The 21782-nt window shown below is 37.9% G+C and overlaps 2 protein-coding genes across 4 annotated transcripts in view; one reads left to right on the plus strand and one right to left on the minus strand.

Annotated features, from left to right (window-relative positions):
* LOC310739668 (protein HID1-like) overlaps positions 1-21782 on the plus strand; it is a 484702-nt gene that overhangs the window by 309265 nt on the left and 153655 nt on the right. The window lies entirely within an intron of this gene.
* The window catches only part of prkcab (protein kinase C, alpha, b), a 169829-nt gene that overhangs the window by 145017 nt on the left and 3030 nt on the right, over positions 1-21782 (minus strand). The window lies entirely within an intron of this gene.

Raw genomic sequence — 21782 nt, forward strand, 5'->3', positions numbered from 1 at the left:
GAGAGGATGCCTGAGGAATGGAGAAGGAGTGTGCTGGTACCGATCTTTAAGCATAAGGGAGATGTGCAGACCTGCAGTAACTACAGGGGAATTAAGTTGATCAGTCACACCATGAAGTTATGGGAAAGAATAGTGGAAGCCAGACTGAGAGAAGAGGTGACCATCTGTGAGCAACAGTATGGTTTCATGCCGAGGAAGAGCACCAAAGATGCCTTATTTGCTTTGAGGATGTTGATGGAGAAGTATAGAGAAGGACAGAAGGAGCTGCATTGTGTATTTGTGGATTTAGAGAAAGCGTACGACAGCGTGCCGAGAGAGGAGTTGTGGTATTGTATGAGGAAGTCAGGTGTGTCAGAGAAGTATGTGAGATTGGTGCAGGACATGTATGAGGACAGTGTGACGGCAGTAAAGTGTGCAGTAGGTACGACAGACTGGTTCAGGGTGAAGGTTGGACTGCATCAAGGATCGGCCCTGAGCCCTTTCCTGTTTGCAGTGGTGATGGACAGGTTGACGGACGAGGTCAGACAGGAGTCTCCCTGGACTATGATGTTTGAGCAGGTTGAGAAGAGCCTGGAGAGGTGGAGATATGTGCTGGAGAGAAGGGGAATGAAAGTCAGTAGGAGTAAGACAGAGTACATGTGTGTGAATGAGAGGGAGGGCAGTGGAGTGATGCGGTTGCAGGGAGAAGAGGTGGAGAAGGTGGAGGAGTTCAGGTACCTGGGGGTAACAGTGCAAAGTAATAGAGAGTGTGTTAGAGAAGTAAAGAAAAGAGTGCAGGCAGGGTGGAGTGGGTGGAGAAGAGTGACAGGAGTGATTTGTGATAGAAGAGTATCTGCAAGAATGAAAGGGAAAGTTTATAGGACTGTGGTGAGACCTGCGATGTTGTATGGATTAGAGACAGTGGCATTAAGTAAAAGACAGGAGGTGGAGCTGGAGGTAGCAGAGCTGAAGATGTTGAGGTTTTCGTTGGGAGTGACGAGGATGGACAAGATTAGAAATGAGTTTATTAGAGGGACAGCACATGTAGGATGTTTTGGTGACAAGGTGAGGGAGGCGAGATTGAGATGGTTTGGACATGTGCAGAGAAGGGACATGAATTATATTGGTAGAAAAATGCTGAAGATGGAGCCACCAGGTAGGAGGAAAAGAGGAAGGCCAAGGAGGAGGTTCATGGATGTGGTGAGGGAAGACATGCAGGTAGTTGGTGTGAAAGAGGCAGATATAGAGGACAGGGTGGTATGGAGACGGATGATCCGCTGTGGCGACCCCTAATAGGAGCAGCCGAAAGAAGAAGAAGAAGAATTTATACTGATTTCTTATAGCAGTCTATAGCAGGGGTCATCAAATGGAGGATACTGCAATTTATTTTAACAGTCAACATAAAATATAGCGTGTTATAAACCATTATAAAAACTGATTAGCATTCATCTGCAGCTCATGCTTTTTGTAAGTATTAACATTTGTGGCCTTCAATAAGTAAGCACATTTAATTATATTTAACCAGGATTAAACAGGCTTTAACATAAATCTACACCTGAACCTGCTTGATTGTAGCCATTTCCCTTTTGCCACATGATTTACTGATTGGATAACTGCTGGAATATACCATCCAGTGTCAGGTTTAATCCGAAAGCTACAAGACTACATCTACTATCAGCCGCACCATGTCACGTGATTTTCAAGGACAATTAGCACTTGTATATAGCTTCACCTTTCACGGCACTCTTTGTCTCACGATAGTCATTTATGGTTGTCCATGTTTGTATTCACGCCCAGGTTCAGGGTTTTTTTATTTTCATGTGTTTAGTGAAGTTGTGTCTCATTTTCATGTCTTCTGTTTGTACATGTTCACCTTTATAAAAAAAAAAAACATTACATCCACAAGATGATTTTTTAAATATATCTAAGATGACTTTTACCTTAAAAATGTTTTATACAGGTACATTTTGTCAGGGAAAAAAGGATATTAAGAAAGATTTGTGTGTGCCTGTGTGTGTGTGTGTGTGTGTGTGTGTGTGTGTGTGTGTGTGTGTGTGTGTGTGTGTGTGTGTGTGTGTGTGTGTGTGTGTGTGTGTGTGTGTGTGTATGTGGTATTGGATGCTGGTATTTAGAATTTAGTACAGATTAAACCTGGTTATTATTGGACACATTGCTGCTTAGTCTGCTGGGATTGGGAATGTGATTAAAGCTCTCCTTCATAAATTAAAACAAACAAAAAATTGAGAATCAAATCTTGGCTTGGGTTTCAGGATGAATATTGGCTTGGGTATCAGGAATAGGATTAAAATGACTTTCTGCAACAATTAATTTTTTAAACACAGCTGTGTTTGCTACTTGAAAGGAATTAAATGTTGCATCTTTTTTTCTCTGTCCTAGTTCACGGTTTATGTATTGATTATAGTCTGAGAAAAAGAGAAAAGGGAAGTTTTTAGCTTAAATTCATTTGATTTTGTTTTTTTATTTTTTAATTTTCACTTCATCTCCTCTTGTTGCCAGCCAATCCTTACCCTCAGATATTCATATTTATACCATTTGGTAATATTTTCTTTTATTAAATTGTTGGGTAAGCTTCCACAAACATAATCACTTACTCACTTCTGGATGGGATAAAATAGCTCATTAAAAAGAATGAATGAACAAATAAAGATCCTACACATAATACATGACATAATACATGACTTAGCTTTTATACAAAAGAGCTTAGATTCTAGTACTTGTAATCTGAATCAATCACCACCTTTGGCCAGGATGGAAGTAGTATAAACATTAATAATAAATAAGCTTCAGTTAGTTCAGAATGCAGCAGCAAGAGTCCTTACTAGATCTAGGAAATATGACCACATCATCCCTGTATTAATCAGTCTACACTGGCTCCCAATCAAATCTCGCATTGATTATAAAATACTACTACTGACATATAAAGCACTTAACGGTCTCGCACCGCCGTATCTGAGTGAACTTCTGTACCAGTATGATCCTCCACGCCTACTTAGATCAAAAAGTGCTGGCTATCTGTTGGTTCTTCCAATAATGAAGATTACAGCAGGGGGCAGATCTTTCTCTTATAAAGCCCCGCAGTTATGGAACAGCCTTCCTATCAGTGTTCGGGACTCAGACACAGTCTCAGTGTTTAAGTCGAGGTTGAAAACATATTTATTCAGTCAAGCCTTTAATCAGTAGATTTTTTCTCAGGTAAAGGCTCAGATCTGGAGGGAACATTGATATAGAGTGTTTGGTGAACTGGGATATTTGTACGCTGTCGTCCCCTCACATTCACGCGTTCACTCAGGTTTGTTGATGGTGGTGTGGTGGGTCGTCTCTTATCCCAGAGATCCCTCATGTCTGTGTTGCCTTCTGGTTCTCCCTTTTAGTTATGCTGCCATAGCGAGTCTTGCCGGAGTCCAAACTGCACAGTGACTTTAACTCTCATGCAACAATAAGGACACTTAATAATCCATATCCTTCTCTTCCTGTCACCCTCTTCTCTCTCTCTCTCTCTCTCTCTCTCTCTCTCTCTCTTTCTCTCTCGGTCGAGTTAAACATGCTCCTGAGGCTCCAGTGACCACTGTTCCTGCCCCTCTCCCCTCCGTGGATCTTCCCACTTCATCCAGGCCTGCCTCTGGATAGTGTTCTCTTTGACTGGAGGCCACTCTGTGCAGCTGGGGTAGGTTTGTCATCAAAGCCTTGGGTGGTTCCATGAAATTCCGGAGTAAGAACGGGAGCTTTGAGGATGGATTGGACTGTAGTTGATGTCAACAGTCTCCTACACTGACTCAGAAATACATTTCGCTTTTGATCATCATCACTGTACCCCGAAACATCGTATATCTGGCACAAATGGACATTTCGGTGTAACCCAGATGAGGATGGGTTCCCTCTTGAGTCTGGTTCCTCTCAAGGTTTCTTCCTTATGCCATCTCGGGGAGTTTTTCCTTGCCACAGTCGCCACCGGCTCGCTCATCAGGGACAAACTTACTCATAAAGAACATATTCATTTTTAATCACCGCATTATCTGTGTAAAGCTGCTTTGAGACAATGTTCATTGTTAAAAGCGCTATACAAATAAAAATGAATTGAAATTGAAATTAATAGGAAATGCCATATTAGCTGCTAATTCTGATGACTTTTCTATGTCTTTTCTATATCTGGTTGTTCCCCAAACTGTTACCACAATGTTGAAGGCACACAATTGCATAGGCTGTGGATTACATTTTCACTTCACTTCAACTAGGAGACTCAAACCTGTTCCAGCATGATAGTGCCCTTGAACAACAGTGTCTGCTCCATGAACATACAATTTACATTTGTTGAAGTGGAAGATATTAAGTGGCCTTCAATAGAGTTTTGACCTCAGACCTATTAAACACCATTGATGTTGATGAATTGTAAAACAGACTGCACCTCAGCTCACCTTACATAAGTACTTGACTTTACTTCAAATCTTATGGCTGAATGAGTACAAATCTTCACAACCACACTCCAGAAATCAGTGTAACACCTTTCCAGAAGAGTGGAGGTTTATTATAACAGCAATAATTGTGGTAATTAAAAAAGCTAAATTCCAATCTTATATTCATTTTTACAAACCTTTGTACTTATAGCGTACTTTCTCAGTACATTGTTCTTCTTCATTTATCCTTTCATCTAGCTGTGAGTCCAATAAAATGTCATGGCAATGGGCAGCATTTATTTTCATGGAGACGGTCAGCCAACAAAAGCTTCTTAACATGTGAGAGTACTTGAAATGCTAGGTCATTTACGTGCTGCTGAGCAGCACATTTACTATGTTTATTCATTCATCTACAGTAAGTGTTTTTACATGTTCAGGGTCACTCTTAAACTAAAACAAATATAGGTATTTTGGGAAATGCAAGCAAATAAGTTAATAACAAAATATCGCAGGCAGATGTGAACATAATGTGTGGCAGTGGGTGGAGCTGATTAAACTTGTTTGTGTAGTGAATAAGATTGGTCCAAATTCCTTTAAGATTACAAAGAAATTCCCATATCTGGATTATATACACTATATTTTCAAAAGTTTTGGGTCACCTGACCTTTTCTGCTATATGTGGTTCTTTTCCAAACTGTTACTACAAAGCTGGAGGCATTAATTGTACAGGACGCCTTTAGATGCGCTATAATAAAATTTCACATTCACTTGAACTTGGAAACTCAAACCTGTTTCAGCATGCTAATGCCCCTGTGCACAAAGTGAGCTCCTTGAAGATATGGTTTACATGCTTTGGAAAGGAAGATTTTGATTGGCCTACTATAGAGCTCTGATCTCATCCCTACTGAATACCTTTGAAATGAATTGGAACGCTGATTGCACCCCAGGCCTCCTCACCTCACCTACACCAGTACCTGCCGTTTGTAATACCCTTATGGCTGATGAACACAAATATCTATAAGCAAAATCTAGTTGAACAGCTTCCCAGAAAAGTGGAGGGAATTATAAGAGCAAATTGGGACTAAATGTGGAATGCAATGCTCAAAAATCACATAGCAAACTTATGACCAGGTGACCCAATACTTTTGGAAATATAGTGTACATTAATCCAGAGCCTATTGCAGCAACACTGAAATACCCCTGCATCAGATATTATTTTATTACAGATAATCTCTCTCATACTCACACACAAAATCACACACACAAAATCACACACACACACACACACACACACACACACACACACACACCCACACACACACACACCCACAGCACCAATCCACCTACTGGCAGGAAACATACGACAACATGCAAACCTCTGAGCAGACAGTAAACTGAGCTCAAGATTGAATCCAATGTTCTACTTTAAAAGTCCCTATGTCTTTGGCTTTCACTAAGTATGCCATATAGTGTTGTCTGTTCTTCTCTTGATACATATAATCATCAAACGTAAACAAACAGCTCTCGCTCACACAATGCAGGGCGACGTAGAAATGAGTATGGAAAACTTCACTCTCACTAGCAGGACACACAGCAACAGCAGGAGGAGGAGGAGACAACATGGATCAGACATTTGTCACAGTAGCACACAGATGGTGGTCTGATGAAAGAGAGAAACATAAACCACTGAAAAAAGCTCCTTTTAGTTTGTGTTATTTGAGAAGATATTTTTTAACCTAACAAGAAAAGTAGCAGTTACAACAGAAGATGTTGCAGTACATCTTATGTCCTTGAGAGTGTGTGTGTGTGTGTGTGTGTGTGTGTGTGTGTGTGTGTGTCTGTGTGTGTGTGTGTGTGTGTGTGTGTGTGCGTGCTCATGTGTGTATAGGTTAAGATACTGCATTATAACTGTATGTCCACTTTCTCACACACATTCAAATACTACTAGACGTAAAAAAATATATAAATAATGTCTTGTGTGAATGCGTGTGAGGTGACTCACTGGATTATAATGATTGTCCATTGACTGAGGAGAAACCCAGGTTGTTACAGACACCAGGTATGTGTGTGTGTGTGTGTGTGTGTGTGTGTGTGTGTTTTAGAACAAGGAGGCAGGAGTTTCCAACCCACCAGTCAGCATCACCAGTTCACTGCACAGCAGCGAAGGAAAAACACACACACACACACACACACACACACACACACACACACACACACACACACACACACACACACACACACACACACGAACACACAAAGACTGTCATGTTAACAGAGGACTCAGCTGCACACCACCTCTCATATAAACTTTCCAGTCTTTAATCCACACATACAGCACACAAAGACCTAAGAAATATTCCTGGAGCCTGTAATGGCTTGAGTCCCTCCTCATTACTCCTTCGTATGCATACCTCAGCAACTCGACATGATATTCTAAAAATAGTCCACCTTCCCATAAAGATGCCCACAACTCGTAGTTTTTACTGTTTAATTAATCACGATTTCTTCAAGTTCTCATGCTGAGTGTTCATGTACATATTCCCAAAGGGTGCTTCGCTAAGCCTGAGAACAAACTCCTGCACCTGCCCCAGCACCTTAAAACTAAAAGCTTATCTCTGTGAACCAGCAATTAGCCTAGCTGTACCAAACAATAGCTGCAAATAATGTACGTTCTGTCATCGCCCAGTTTGATCACTTCTTACTTACTTAAAACCTACACCTGCTCACTGGAAAAGTAAGCAAATACAGTCACTTGGAGAGCAAGTTTTGTTGGGACCTATTCATATTCTAGTCCATGATCACCTGACTTGGACAAATAGGAATGTTCTTATAAACATATATTTATACATTTATTTTACAATTTTGACTTTTTTATCTCACAACTACAACATACTGTCAAACAATCTGCAACAGCCTACGAGAACTGGGCTTCCCAGAAGACACCACAACAAAACAATATGGCTGCCAGAAACTTCACTTCCCAGCAAAAGACTCACATAAAAACCAACATTAACCATGGAAGACAAATAGGAGATATAAATTGCTGTGAAATGTGAGACTTATATACATGTGCCAATCAAGGGTGACAAGGAACAGTGATTAGTGACATGACAGTCATGTCATGATGCAGTGGCGGATGGAAAAGGTAGTCCAGTGCCATATACCTGACACATACAGTAGTATCATGTTACTGCCAATCAAGTCAGACCTGTCTGATAAATCAGGTCTTCTGACAGTGGAAATTTCACATATTACAAAGGGATTATACACCACCAAGGTTTTTGGATGTTAATGTAATATTATACTGTTGTTTAGGTATTCTGTCTGTTTAGGTATTAGATATTTTCTGTTGCTATGGATTGTTGCTGTGAACAAGTGCACAACATAATCAAATACAAATCAAAGAGATTAATAAATTGAGTCACCACTTTATTATAAAGCATATTTCTTCTTGATTGTTTCATTTAATTGTTCATTTAGTTAATATACTATATTACACTGACAAAAGAAAGACATTAACCACTTCCTTGCATCTTGAAAGTGCTATTGTGGATGTCGTGTTTCCTGTTTGTGTCAAACTTCTGAATAAATGCCAGTATTAATATCTGCTTAAAAATGCTTTGAACTATCATCACTTTACATGCCACTAGTTATACTGAACACTACTAATAGTTTCTGTTGAGAAAAATCTACACCAGACTACTGTCTTTTACCACAGGTAATTGAAGAAACATGATTGTTGCACATGTTAGTTACCATTCCACACTTTTCCCCATAAAGAACCCAACCTCATCTCCTTCAGGCCTTCTTATTCATCCTGATTATAGCACATTAAAGTCAGTTTTTCCCACTCACAGTTTGTGGTGATAAAGCAGCAACACATCTTGCTTTCATCCTGATGATATGCTGTTGCTTATCAGCGCACAAGGAGGCATTTTCCCTCTCATTACAGTAACAATGCAGCTCAAAAAGTAAAACATCATGATGACAATTAACTTCCAGGGCAGCAAAGACTCTCAGCAGAGGGAGAAAAAGCTTGAGTCTTTCAGCCACAATGGATTTTCACTATGCTGGTTAGGAAAGAACCAAAATAATTTTAATGGTTCAACTACAAGGCTTGTTAACATGAAATGAAATAAAATGGCTTTGACAGTTATGGGTACGGCAGACACCGAGGCAGCTGCTAATTCAACATGAAACTTTCGTTGTTAACGAGCCCAAGCTAAGCTCTCACTCGACCATTTGACGCTTAGCATGTGTAATGTTTCAGTAATGAGCCTGTCATGGAGTCTGTCTGATCTAAGAAGACTCTTGGTTAATAGATAAAACCCAAACCCAGTAAAAATGAGATATAAGCACAAGATATAACAAGCGACAAACAGAGAAGTGAAAAACGCGTATGTGTCGTCATTAGCGAACTGTGAACAATAATTTTTTGGTAAGATAGGATCTAGCATTGTAATCGTCTCACTTTAACAGTGACCTTGCATAAACAATAGGGTGTGTGTGTGTGTGTGTGTGTGTGTGTGTGTGTGTGTGTGTGTGTGTGTGTGTGTGTGTGTGTGTGTGTGTGTGTGTGTGTGTGGAACTCCTGGCCAGTCTGTCATCACAGCTCTATTTGAAAGGTGCAATGTGCTAATCATGGTAGCCTCCTACAGTTCTCTTAATTAGCGGAACCCTTTTCTCCAGTTCCCCTCCTACTTCACCAGAAACCAATTAAACTCATATTGGGTGCAGAGACTCTGGGCATCCTCAACAACTAGATCTAACCCTAGTATTAGTGGAATGTGGACAACCAGACAAAACAAAACCTGTTAAATATAAATAAAACTGCCTGATATTCTTTAGCTCTGGTTTTGATGTGGCCATTTCGCATACACTCATATTAGGTATACACATATAATACAATTTCAATTTCCTTACATTCTTTCCACAAAATAATGTTCTTTTATAGCTAATTGGATTGATTTCTATTATTTAAAATTTAAGTGCATTTCAATGGCTATATAAGCCTATAACATACACTGCATGGTGCAGTTCTGCAGTTTTTATATTCTAAATTTGTTTATTATAAAGTGTTTGCTTTTTTTTTATTGTTTTTTTGTTTTATTTTTTACACACATTTGGAATCAAATAACACCATTTCTATTCTTTTTACCATACATGTGACACATGTATAATATACAGTATAATAACCCAAAGAATATAACATACAATAATCTTTACCAAACCTGCCAATAAATAAGGAGCAGACTATAAATCCGATTTAGTGGGTTGTATGCAGGTATGTTTGTTCTGGTAGGTTGGTCTTGCACTTTATTTCTGGTCAGTTGAATGAAATCTATGTCTTCAGTGTTTAATTGGTTTTGGATGATAGCATTGGACATTTAAATGTGAAATCAACCATACATATGCCGTTATTAGTTAAGTGTAAACTAAAAAGCAATCGATAAGGTATCTAAAATCATAGGCATCTCTACTCATCCTGGAGCTAGAGTTGCCAGGCCCAGCTTATGAGTTTCCCTGGCAGCCCATGCAGTCCATTCAGTTTTTAGTGGGTGTGTGACAAGCCCACAACAAGTCATGAGGCACACTTGAATGTCATTGGGGTAGAGTGGGAGTGTTGGGGTCACTGAGAGATGATAGGGGTGAGTTAATTATAATAATTAGGGCTTGACTAACAAAATCCATTACTCATGCTATAAGGGTTCGGAGTGTGCTGATGCACTGAAGGACATGAATGAGCAGAACCTTTTAGATGAATGTTGACAATGGCCAGCAGAACCCTCACCAGCTCACAGCCTGCTGCATCACTCAGAAGCAGGCTGGATAATGGAACACGAAATGAATGGGAGTTTGAAAGTGTCCACGCAGCCTTTTTGGGGCTCGATCGCGGCTTTGACGATGGGTGTTTATTTAGAGGGGAAAAAAGCTGAGATATTTTTAGGACTACAATGACACTTGATCTTGTTTTGTGGAATACAGTGAATCACGGAAAGAGCACTGAGTGTCTCTTCTCACTTTCTTTAAGTGGAGTGTATGACCTATAAAATATGTTTCCATATATGCAAAGGAAAGGGATTGGACAACAAACACTAACAACATGCTAAAGATTTGTAGATGCCAATGAAATAAGTATGCCTGAATTATATTTGCATTTATTGCACTGTACTGTAAATATGTATAAAAAAATTTTTAAACAAAATTATAAAACACATTTTTACAGTATTGTAAGTGTTAAGACATAATAAAACACATGCACTGCCACATGTACATCCTCCGCAACATGTCCTTAATTCTCACCTAAACTTGTGATTCAATGAGCCTCTGAGTCTGTTTTGGTTCATTTTTTCCCGACCCTTCAAACTATTAATGTTTTCCAATCATTTTATATTTTATATTCAGTAAGTATATCCTGGTCAAGGTCGCACTGGCCATGAATCAGGAATACAATACACAATGGATGACACAGAATCCCACAAATTTCTATCTCCCATATTCCTTAAGATCCTCATTTGCCTAGTTCATGCAAAATGTTGCATTTTCTTTATAAGGATATTAGTACATAACACACACACACACACACACACACACACACGTTTGTTTAGTCTTCGAGCGCTTAGAGCATTTCATTTTTTGTTTTTTTTTATTTGTCACAAACATAGTTATATGCAGGATACAACTTGCAGTAAAATTAAAAATTAAAAAAATAATAATAACTCTTGAATCTTGAACCAGGAAATGGCTAGAGGATAACGCAAGCGCTATTTTTATTTTATATCCAGCTTCAAGAATTTCTCTTAAAAGAAGAAATCCTGAAAATTCTGCATATCTAGGGAGTAAATAAATGAAGGATGGTTGGAAAAAAGACATTTGGTAAATTATACTGAAATAAGTAGAACAGTTAAAAAAAAAATATATTAAATTATATGTACAATATTAAAACACAAACACTTGTATTACTCAAATGGGGTCTAAGGAATGTAAACTATCTAATAATCTTTTTTTTTACATTTATTTAAGTTTATTTAATCGGTTTAAATGATTACTCAGTTTAATCAATATAATATTAAGTATATTAGATTAATTAGATTTATTCTATTTTTTTTGTATAAAATATTATAATTTATACAAATATTATTTCAAATATTAATAAACCAAGCAGGCATTTTATTTAAAATTGTTTTAAAAATGTAAACTGTTTAAATGTTGATCATCACAAATATTAATAATAATAAACTATAGATTTTATTTTTCTTTGTAATCAAGTCCAATTTTTATTTAAATACATAATTATTTAAATAATTATTTATATAAATCAAAGTGATTTAAATACAACATAATGATCTATGTATTGATCAAATTGAGTGTTGTCTGCACGTTTCAACAAAAGGGAGAATCCAAGTGTAGTCAAAAATGTATACATTAGTTAGCACCTTTTTATTGAGAATGTACAAATCAGTGTGAGCTGGCAAGTGTTCTACCTGACATGCTACAGAGTTCTTAGAATAGTTTATAAAACTGATATGTGGCTATACTGAATATCGGCATGTGCTGATTACCTGCCAAATCAAAGCTGTGCCATAACAGAGATGAAAATGAGAAACAAGGGAATTAACTCTGAATCATGTATTATTGTGTAGGTGTTTTAACTTACCTAATATAAAGGAAAAAACTCACCATAAACTGAAACTTCTGTATTAACCACTCATAACCCTGACCGAATTGACAGATCCACATCCTCATTTATTTGAATCTTTCCTTGATATGATTGACAGTAGAATACAAAAACCTCTGCATTTCTTTAACTGATGAATGATTATTAACAGCGCTTATCATTTCTAACATTTGAAAACGCATTGGCTGTACATTTCTATAAAAAAGAAACTTGAGAAACCATAAAGTTAGTATGGTTCTCACCATTCTGTGAAAACATATAGACAGTGCGGAAAAACAGTCACGGTGTTCTCAAACAAGCCACACACACCGTTATCAATCTAATGAGATGTGAGTAGCTTCTGAGAAAATGTGAGAGACTTCTGAGAAGAACGGTATGAAGCTGAGTTGTGTAACATGTTTATTGTTTCATGGCTCTATCACAGCCCTGGCTCACATATTCCACCACCCCCTCACTTTTGCCGCCCTCGCCCGGTTAATGAGCTCGGGGTTTTTTTGCAGACAAAAGAAATGGCTCCCGTTCCTTTGCAACAATTAAGAGACATCTGTCGGCACTTCGGAACTTTCAGACATTTATGAGAATCCGATCATTATGTGCTTCCAGTTCCCAAAGACGGCATTAATAGTTGGGTTACCACTATCACACTTACTACGAGTATATGTAGTTTAAAAGCAAGAAGTAATCAAAAAGGCATTTTAGGATAATGGTACAACTTTCAAAAGGAAATTCCCACCGATGATATCTGTAAAATACACTATAGTTTTGTTGAAATGGCCTACATTTAAAGAACAAATAAACCAGGTGAAGATTTGAGGAAGTGTAAACCTCTGAACCCCTCAACAGGATTTAACATATTTTACATAACAGTAAAATACATAGTCATAAGTAGTTGTCATAAGAGACTCACCGACTGGTCTTTGGAGTAACCAAAACCATTCACCAGATATTTTCTAAATTCTAATATGCGAAACAAATACATCACATGAACACATACGAGGTGCCGAACTCATACTGTTATATACCATGACACTGGGTTGAAGCTATCATAGTGTTTTCCAGGTCTCCTTTAATTCATACCATTCCACTCCACTCCCATAAAAGGTTTCGGCATCATTTGTGCTGCATTTGCAATAACACTAACCTGACTGAATTGCTCATGGAGACTAAGCAATGGAAGAAGTGACGGATAAAGAGTGTCAGATCAAAGCAGGCAGGCACGATGATGAAGGGAGGCCTTTTGGCAGAGGCCCTGGTGCAAAAGAAAGGGGCAAGTGAGAATCATTTACATGGCACTCATCAGAGAGAGAGAGAGAGAGAGAGAGAGAGAGAGAGAGAGAGAGAGAGTGAGAGAGAGAGAGAGAGAGAGAGAGACCTACAGCTAAACAGCCCATCTTTACTTAAGTCTAAACAACCCCAAAGACAGACCAAATAATGCTCTTTCCAACATAACACTAACATTGAGAGTTATTATGTCTGAACAAGTGGTTCACAGTCATTTAAATTCCATGGAGCTCCTGGAGACAAATGTATTTTATGAACATAATCCAACAATTCCATTTTTAGGCTTATAAATCATTTTTGGAATCAAGGTGCTTTTAATTTTTCACATTTTGCATAAACACTAATAAAGACAACAGACATATAAGTTTCCTTTATTTATAGATCTGGTAAATAGATATAATATTAAGAAAATATTTTAAGTTATTTAGGTTACCAAATGTGCTTTAGATTTTATGCAAATTTCGTGAGCGTTTAATATAAAGATCATGCATTTGAAATGGAAATGGAATTGGAATTGTGTTTCTGGTACATGCACTTATCATTGATATAAACCCATTTTCCTGCAGATATCATCTTGAATAAAGAGCAGTAAATACAAGATTACATACAAAAACACGACACTATTAATTATTAGTTTAATTGTGCTTTTTGTTTTTCTTTTTGTTTTTTTTTTTTTACATTGCTTATCCTAGTGGACAACACACCTGCTTTTCCAACCTAATTATTATTGCATTATTGTCATTATTTTATTAAAGAACCATTTAATTTCACATTTATGGCATTTTGCAGATACCCCCCATCCAATGTGACTTAAAATTTTATAATTTATATAACATTTGAGACTTAAGGGCTTTGCGCACACATTACATCATATGTTATCCTTCTCATTCATATATTATCTCAGTAGTCTTTTTTATCTTTCATTTTTAAGTTGCCACTTGCTTTTATGTTACATATTATATCTAAAACTCCAAAAACAACTTTGTACATAAAAAATCTGGCAACCCACTCATGAACTACATGCAGGTAATTGCAACAGTCTGAACAGTCTTAATTGTAATGTCAATTAAGTTAAATATTTAGGTTGTTTACAAAATTTTGGAAGGTGAGAGGATGCCTGAGGAATGGAGAAGGAGTGTGCTGGTACCGGTTTTTAAAAATAAGGGAGATGTGCAGATCTGCAATAACTACAGGGGAATAAAGTTGATCAGTCACACCATGAAGTTATAGGAAAGAGTAGTGGAAGCCAGGCTGAGAGAAGAGGTGACCATCTGTGAGCAACAGTATAGTTTGATGCCAAGGAAAAGCACCACAAATGCATTATTTGTTTTTAAAATGTTGGTGAAGTATATCGAGAGTCAGAAGGAGTTGCATTGTGGATTTGTGGATTTAGAGAAGGCGTACGACAGGGTGCCGAGAGAGGAGTTGTGGTATTGTATAAGGAAGTCAGGTGTGTCAGAGAAGTATGTGAGGGTGGTGCAGGACATGTATGAGGACAGTGTGACAGCAGTGAAGTGTGCAGTAGGAATGACAGACTGGTTCAAGGTGGAGGTTGGACTGCATCAAGGATCGGCTCTGAGACCTTTCCTGTTTGCAGTAGTGATGGACAAGTTGACGGACGAGGTCAGACAGGAGTCTCCATGGACTATGATGTTTGCGGATTATATAGTGATTTGTGGTGAGAGTACGAAGCAGGTTGACTAAGGCACTAAGGACTAAGACAAAGTACATGTGTGTGAATGAGAGGGAGGGCAGTGGAGTGGTGCGATTGCAGGGAGAAGAGGTGGTGAAGGTGGATGAGTTCAGGTACCTTGGGGTCAACAGTGCAAAGGAATGGAGTGTGCTAGAGAAGTGAAAAAAAAATGCAGGCAGGGTGGAGTGGGTGGAGAAGAGTGGCAGAAGTGATTTGTGATAGAAGGGTATCTGCAATAGTGAAAGTGAAAGCTTATAGGACTGTGGTAAAACCTGTGATCTTGTATGGTTTAGAGACAGTGGCATTGACTAAAAGACAGGAGATGGAGCTGAAGGTAGCAGAGCTGAAGCTGAAGGAGTGATGAGGATGGACAGGATTAGAAACAAGTTAATTAGAGAAACCGTGCGTGTAGGACATTTTGGGGACAAAGTGAAAGAGGACCGAATGAGATGGTTTGGACATGTGCAAAGGAGGCACATGGGGTACATCGGTAGGAGAATGCTGAGGATGGAGCCATCAGGAAGAAGGAAAAGAGGAAGGCCAAAAAGGAGGTTCATGGATGTGGTGAGGGAAGACATGCAGGTAGTTGGTTTGAAAGAGGCAGATGTAGAGGACAGAGTAGTATGGAGACGGATGATCCACTGTGGCAACCCCCACGGGAGCAGCCAAAAAATAAGACGATTTAGCCTAACCCTGTTATAAATTGTACAGTTCATATGTTTATACTTAACTTAAATTTGGACATAAACTCTGAATACAGCCATATAAATCTCAGTAATACATCTTTGCTAATGGTGGCTTGTAATCCTTAGCATCTTAAAAAAAAAACTCCTAACCTAGTTGTGGCTGCACTGTATATGCTTCACAAAACCAAATAGTCCCCAGCATCCACTCCAAAAGCATATATATTAGAAGATGGTAATTCTTGTATGTATGTAATTCTTGATTAAAAGGAGTCACAGTTTTTCTAGAAAGGGATATTATCTATTCTTTAGAAGAGAAAACTGAAGCTGATGAAGTGTTTAAAGGCATCTTGTCATCTGTGATTGGGCTGTATGATATACCACAAATTAATCATGATCATAATTTTAGTCATATATTTGACAAATCCTCAAATGCCACATTAAATGTGATTCATTCAGCATAATCATACAATTTCCAATAACGTACTGGAAGTGTGATGACCAAACTGTTCCTCTAAGCTGTAAGGATTCAAGCAACGAGAATATTTAGTCTTATTCTTAACTGTGAAATTGTTTTTTTTAACATTCATCACTAACCAAAACGTGCTCATGGAACAAAAGTCCACACTGATCACCATTAAATAATGCTGAAAAATACTCATTAGAAATTATAATTTTTTTCAACATTGAAATTTTTATATTATCATTCTAAATAACTTTAACAACAATTATGTCTCAGAGGGACAACAGCAAAATATGGAAACCGATTGTACATGAGACAAGACTGCTACTTAAGTGAAAGACATTTTCCAGAGCTTAAATATATGGAAAGAATGAAGCCAGTGCTGATGTGATGCAGCTGGCTCACTCTGCTGTGCTCTGCCACCGCTTACTTTCAGACAAAACATCCACTCCTGCCTTCCTCTCCTCAACAGCCAACCCTATTTGTGGATGATCTGTTTATTCCGGCCCTGTCAGCACTCCTCGCACAGCATTAGAGACATACCCAACAGCCTCCTTGTGTCCACCATTAACCTTTGGATTTCCCTTTTCCACCCCTCTAGTTTCCAATTCGCACTTTGTTTAGACTTCGTAAATAGCTCCTGTGTTAGTTTTGTATGTTGTATTGCAAGATTTTCTTCCAATTTATTTAAACATTGACTGGGATTTTTTTCCCTCACTTTCACTGGCAGCAGAAAAGAACATTTGACCAGTTTTGTGTATGACATCAAAAGCATAAAGAAACACATAGGGGCAGAAGGCTCTAATTTATGCTCTGCCTAATGTATTGCAGACAAAAGCATATTTTTTTCTTCAATGACAAAGAGGGCTACAGAATTAATGATGGCCACGTGAGTGCTGGATACTCTGAGAACAGAGGCTACGACACTAAACACTACCAAATTTGGAAAGAGAATAGTGCCCACACTAAAAGAGTCGTCCATCCCGTTATGCCTCGCTCAGATTTATAGAACTACTAGTACTTATTGACATAATGTATTCACTTTTTTATTATAATTATAAAATTATTACCATGATAAACATCAAAATTATCACATTATCTCATTATCTATGCTGGCAGTTTCAGTCAAAAGTGCACTGAACTGTATATTATTTTAGTAAATTGCAAGTATGTTCATTTAATGAAAGGGCCACTTAAGTGTTAGTGACATTAGGGACATGAAAGATGGGTCATATGAGTGACAATGAACTGCAGATCAAACTGGACAGACAACTCCAAAACACTATACAAGAAAGCTCAGCTCAAGAGCTGCACAACTTGTAGGATCCACTTAGGCTGTTCTATCAGTCGATTTCTGGCCAGCATTTTGTTCTACAACGTGGCCTACTGGAGAAGGAGCAAAACACCTCAATACATCTCAATTAGATGATCAGAAAAGCGAACTCCATCCCATGCGTGAAAAAAGACTCATGGGGAACAATTACAGAGAAAAGGTTGTAACCTGGAGACAATCATGAACATCCTCTCCCTGATTCTTTTTTAGGAGCACATTTAGCCCTCGGCTCATACCACCACGATGTTCGAGGAAGTGCTATTGGGGGTCATTTCCAGCAGCTGCCATGATGCTTCACAACATCACCCAGCGGGATGCAACTTGAGCTTTTAGAATGAATGAACATCTGGACAGAATTTTTTAATCTACACACATACAGTGCACACATTTATCACTAGCACTTGGTTGTTATGAATGTCTGCTGTTGCAATTAAACAGCTTGTTATAGTTTTACAATGAAAAAATTACTTGTTATTGTTATTGAATTACTAAGGTTACTGTGCACAATGCTAATTGCTAGTATAAGTTGATTGCTATACCTTGTCTAGCACTTCAATGATCTTCACTTTAGCACCTGTACATCCATCTATTCATTTATTTATCAATGTTTCGCAGCGGTGCCCAAACGTTTTCATATAAAGGGATGAAAAATTAAACCTGTTTAACATGCCATACTTCAAAAAACTGAAGAATGTTTTCTTTTATAATGACGAAAAATATTTGATTCTTTCAAAACAGCAAACAATTTCCTTTTGTCTGTGTGCCTCTGCCCCAATCTCTCTATAAGTGTGTGCAGTAAAGCATCAACATGCCTTGTCATAAGACACATACATACAATCAAGCCTATACTCTATTTGACCTACAAATGTGGAGGTGGCTGTAAAAGGTGAACTGAGCAAACACGCACAGTACCAGTTTCATAACAATGAAGGTCACTGCCTCCAAAGCTCAAAAGTTCTCCAATTCATTTACACTACTCTAGGGATCACTTTGTGCACTCAGACCTGCAGCTTATACACTCTCACTTCACCTGCCTCTAATGGCCAGACCCTTAATGAGTTCCAAGTCTGACTAAAGTGTAACCGATGGTGATGGATCACTAAGGTCCTGCCTCATTACCCTTGTTTGGAGACACAGACTATCATATGGGGTGACATTCTAACTTTAACACAAAGGATCCCTGTTAATTCTTAAGTGAACTAATAGGCCTTGAGTCAGTCGATCTTTCCCTTCTCCTTTTTTTTTTACCTGTATTTGCTTACATACAGGCTTATAATGTATGTTTGCATGTATACATACTTTAAACATGGTTTTCATGTATCCCACAGTTACACATAATAAAAAAATGCCCTTGACAGATGGCAAAAAAAATTGGGAGAGGCATTTCTGCAAATGCTGTAATTTTTTTCATCTTATATAGGTTTTTGGATTACAATATGATGCCCAATCAGTCAGATCTTCTAATCTAAAGCAGGACAACTGCCAAACAAGTAAGAGCTCCTGGAAAGTAAAAAGAAATCTAACTAAATTGGCTAAAAAGTGTTAGAAAAAAAATTACATAACAACATTTAGCAAACTACCTTTGATTATTATTATTTTCTAACAAAATGTATAAAGTAACACATTTTGTTTGTCTTGACAAAAAGTCTTTTCCAAAGATTAAAGCATTGATGTAGTGTTATGTTCTTAGATAGATAATATTCAAGTCTGGCTAGCCTTTTTTTTTTTTTTTTACAAGCTAGGAAGGAAATATGAAACATGAAATATGTGGCAGTTTGGCATCAAACTTCATTTCACTTGCTTTTCATCATCTTGAGCATAGACATTTTCTTTTAAACCAACCTGTCCACCGGGCAACTACAAATACAGAGAAAAAGACAGGAAAGTTGCCCGGGTTCCTGAGCTTCTGTTTTGTTTGTCCTTGTATCAAACTACATCATTCTAAGAACTTTGTAATGCATTTCCAGAGTTAACTTAAACAAAAAACCATAAAATTCATTTGAAAGTCTTCAGGAAGTCCGTTTATTCATCTTCCTCATCTCATTTCTCTACTCAGTCCAAGAACATGCATTTGCTGCCTGATCCTCCTGTCAACTATCCGACAGTTTCCAACTCTCACAGCCTACCAGCCATCAGTAGCACCATCTGTAAGCTTCATCTCCATCAACACTCACATCTTCTAAGCAGTCAAGCCGATTGTCAGCAAGCTTCTGTTGCACAATTATGTGAAGCAGGCTTGATGGCAGCAGGGTTTTTTTTAAGACGCATCCTATGCGCACATGTTGTCTCGGTCAACGAAATGCACCTTCATAACAAACAATGCATCAGTGTTTTATATCAAAGAGTATATGATACCAGTGATTCAGGTCAGTTTAACCCCTCATTTTGAGATCACTATTGATGAAACACACCTCAAACCCTTAGAAACAACCAATTTTCTTAAAACATCTGAATGTCTGAAACATTCTGAATGTTTTTTTTTTTTTACTTAACCTCTCACTGGTTTAATGTTCTGCACAGAGCCCTATAAGCTACAAGTTCTGCATGTATACTTAACAATACATTATAAAACATAAACACTGAGACAAAATGTATTTTGTAAATTCACAGCAACACATTGTCATGGTTTTTACACCTTTTTTTATTCCATTTTTTTTAATCCTGAGATCCTTATACCTTCCAATACATTTTTTAACAACAATGCAACAATGTCTGTTAATTGTCATATGTACTGTATCAGTTATTTTTGTCAAGTCGAGCTGAAATAAACAAAACAACCAAAACTACTCAACTGAGAATTTCCTGTTAGAGTTACAAAAGTTCCAGTAACAGTGAGTAACAGAGAGTCCAAAAAAGGCAAATGATGGCTAAGCAATGAAAACTTGCCTTCTGGGTGTGTCCTATATTTTCCAGTAATGCAGCTTACCTATTGCAAAGTGTCAGCAACCACTAACTCTTTCAAAGCATTTCCTTTACCCCACACTGGACTGATTACTGGACTGATTTGTTTTAAATGATGATTGGCCTCCTTCGAGTCATTAACATGATATAATCTGTGTATAAAATTTTCAGAACTCATTACTAATGATATCATAAAGCCGGTCAATGTTGACATTATTGAGTTTCCTTATACCTAAATGAACTCTGCAGCTCTTAATAAACCTTTGATTGATTTACAAATAAAACTGTTTATATTCTTTGGGATAAAAGAGACCAGATGCTGTCATTTCATATGTATTGTGTAATTTATAATTTGTGTTATTCTAAATAACTCCTGTTATTGAGAAATTTAGTCTATTAAGAAAAAAGTTTGGACCACACATTAAAGGTTCTGTTCTTTTCAGAAGAGTACCTTGGGTGTGTGGGTGTGCTGTGTTATTGCTGAAGGGAAGCTGAGGTGTTTGGTTTTGAGAGCTCTATGTAGTGGCTAAAATCCTATTTAATAAAAGAGTCTTCCACTGGGGAATCTGACTTCAGGCACATCAGAGGCTTTTAACCAATTTATCTCTTATCTTGATGGCCATTTTCACACTCGGTGAACATCTCACGGCACTACACGCTGCTTCTTGAGACCTTGTGAAAACAGGGCTAGTATAATGAGAGGTATTGAGAGCAAACCTTCTGAGATAGAGACTAACTGCCTTCTGTTTTGTCCTGGAGCCAGCAGGTTAAGTATTACACACAAAAGTAGATGCCAGGCAAACACACACACACACACACACACACACACACACACACACACACACACACACACACACTTCAGCTTATGGAAAATGAACCAGGTGAAAAGAGATAATCTGATTGGGAATTAACAAGCATTGATGCCTTTGCCATCTGTTGCTAGCTCATATCCCTTCTTTCTGGATCTGTCCAGTGTGTTTTGCTGAAGATCAAAATTTTCGAGGATTTTCTGAGTAGTTCAAGACAGTGCTTCTTCTTTTCTGACACAAATGAAATAAGGGTAAAAATTCCAATAATGAAGTACACATGCAACAAAAATCATGTGCATGACATTGGGTGAAAAACATGATATTGGCTGCTTTTATACATATTTATACCTGCCTGACTGTGATCGGTCAGAAAGAGACCTTTTGTCCCATGAGAACACGCCATTGCTGGAAGGTATAGTACCAGCTCCTGCATCCTTGTGCGAGGTAACCATTAGCATAGTGATTCCTTTAAGATATTTATTTTTGGGAAGGAGTCTTTATTGTCAGCACACTTAGTAGCATGATACACTGTGTATTTTTGCCTTGTTAA

The sequence above is a fragment of the Silurus aristotelis genome, assembly GCF_946808225.1.
Source record: "Silurus aristotelis genome assembly, chromosome: 17".
Classification (NCBI taxonomy): Eukaryota; Metazoa; Chordata; class Actinopteri; order Siluriformes; family Siluridae; genus Silurus; species Silurus aristotelis.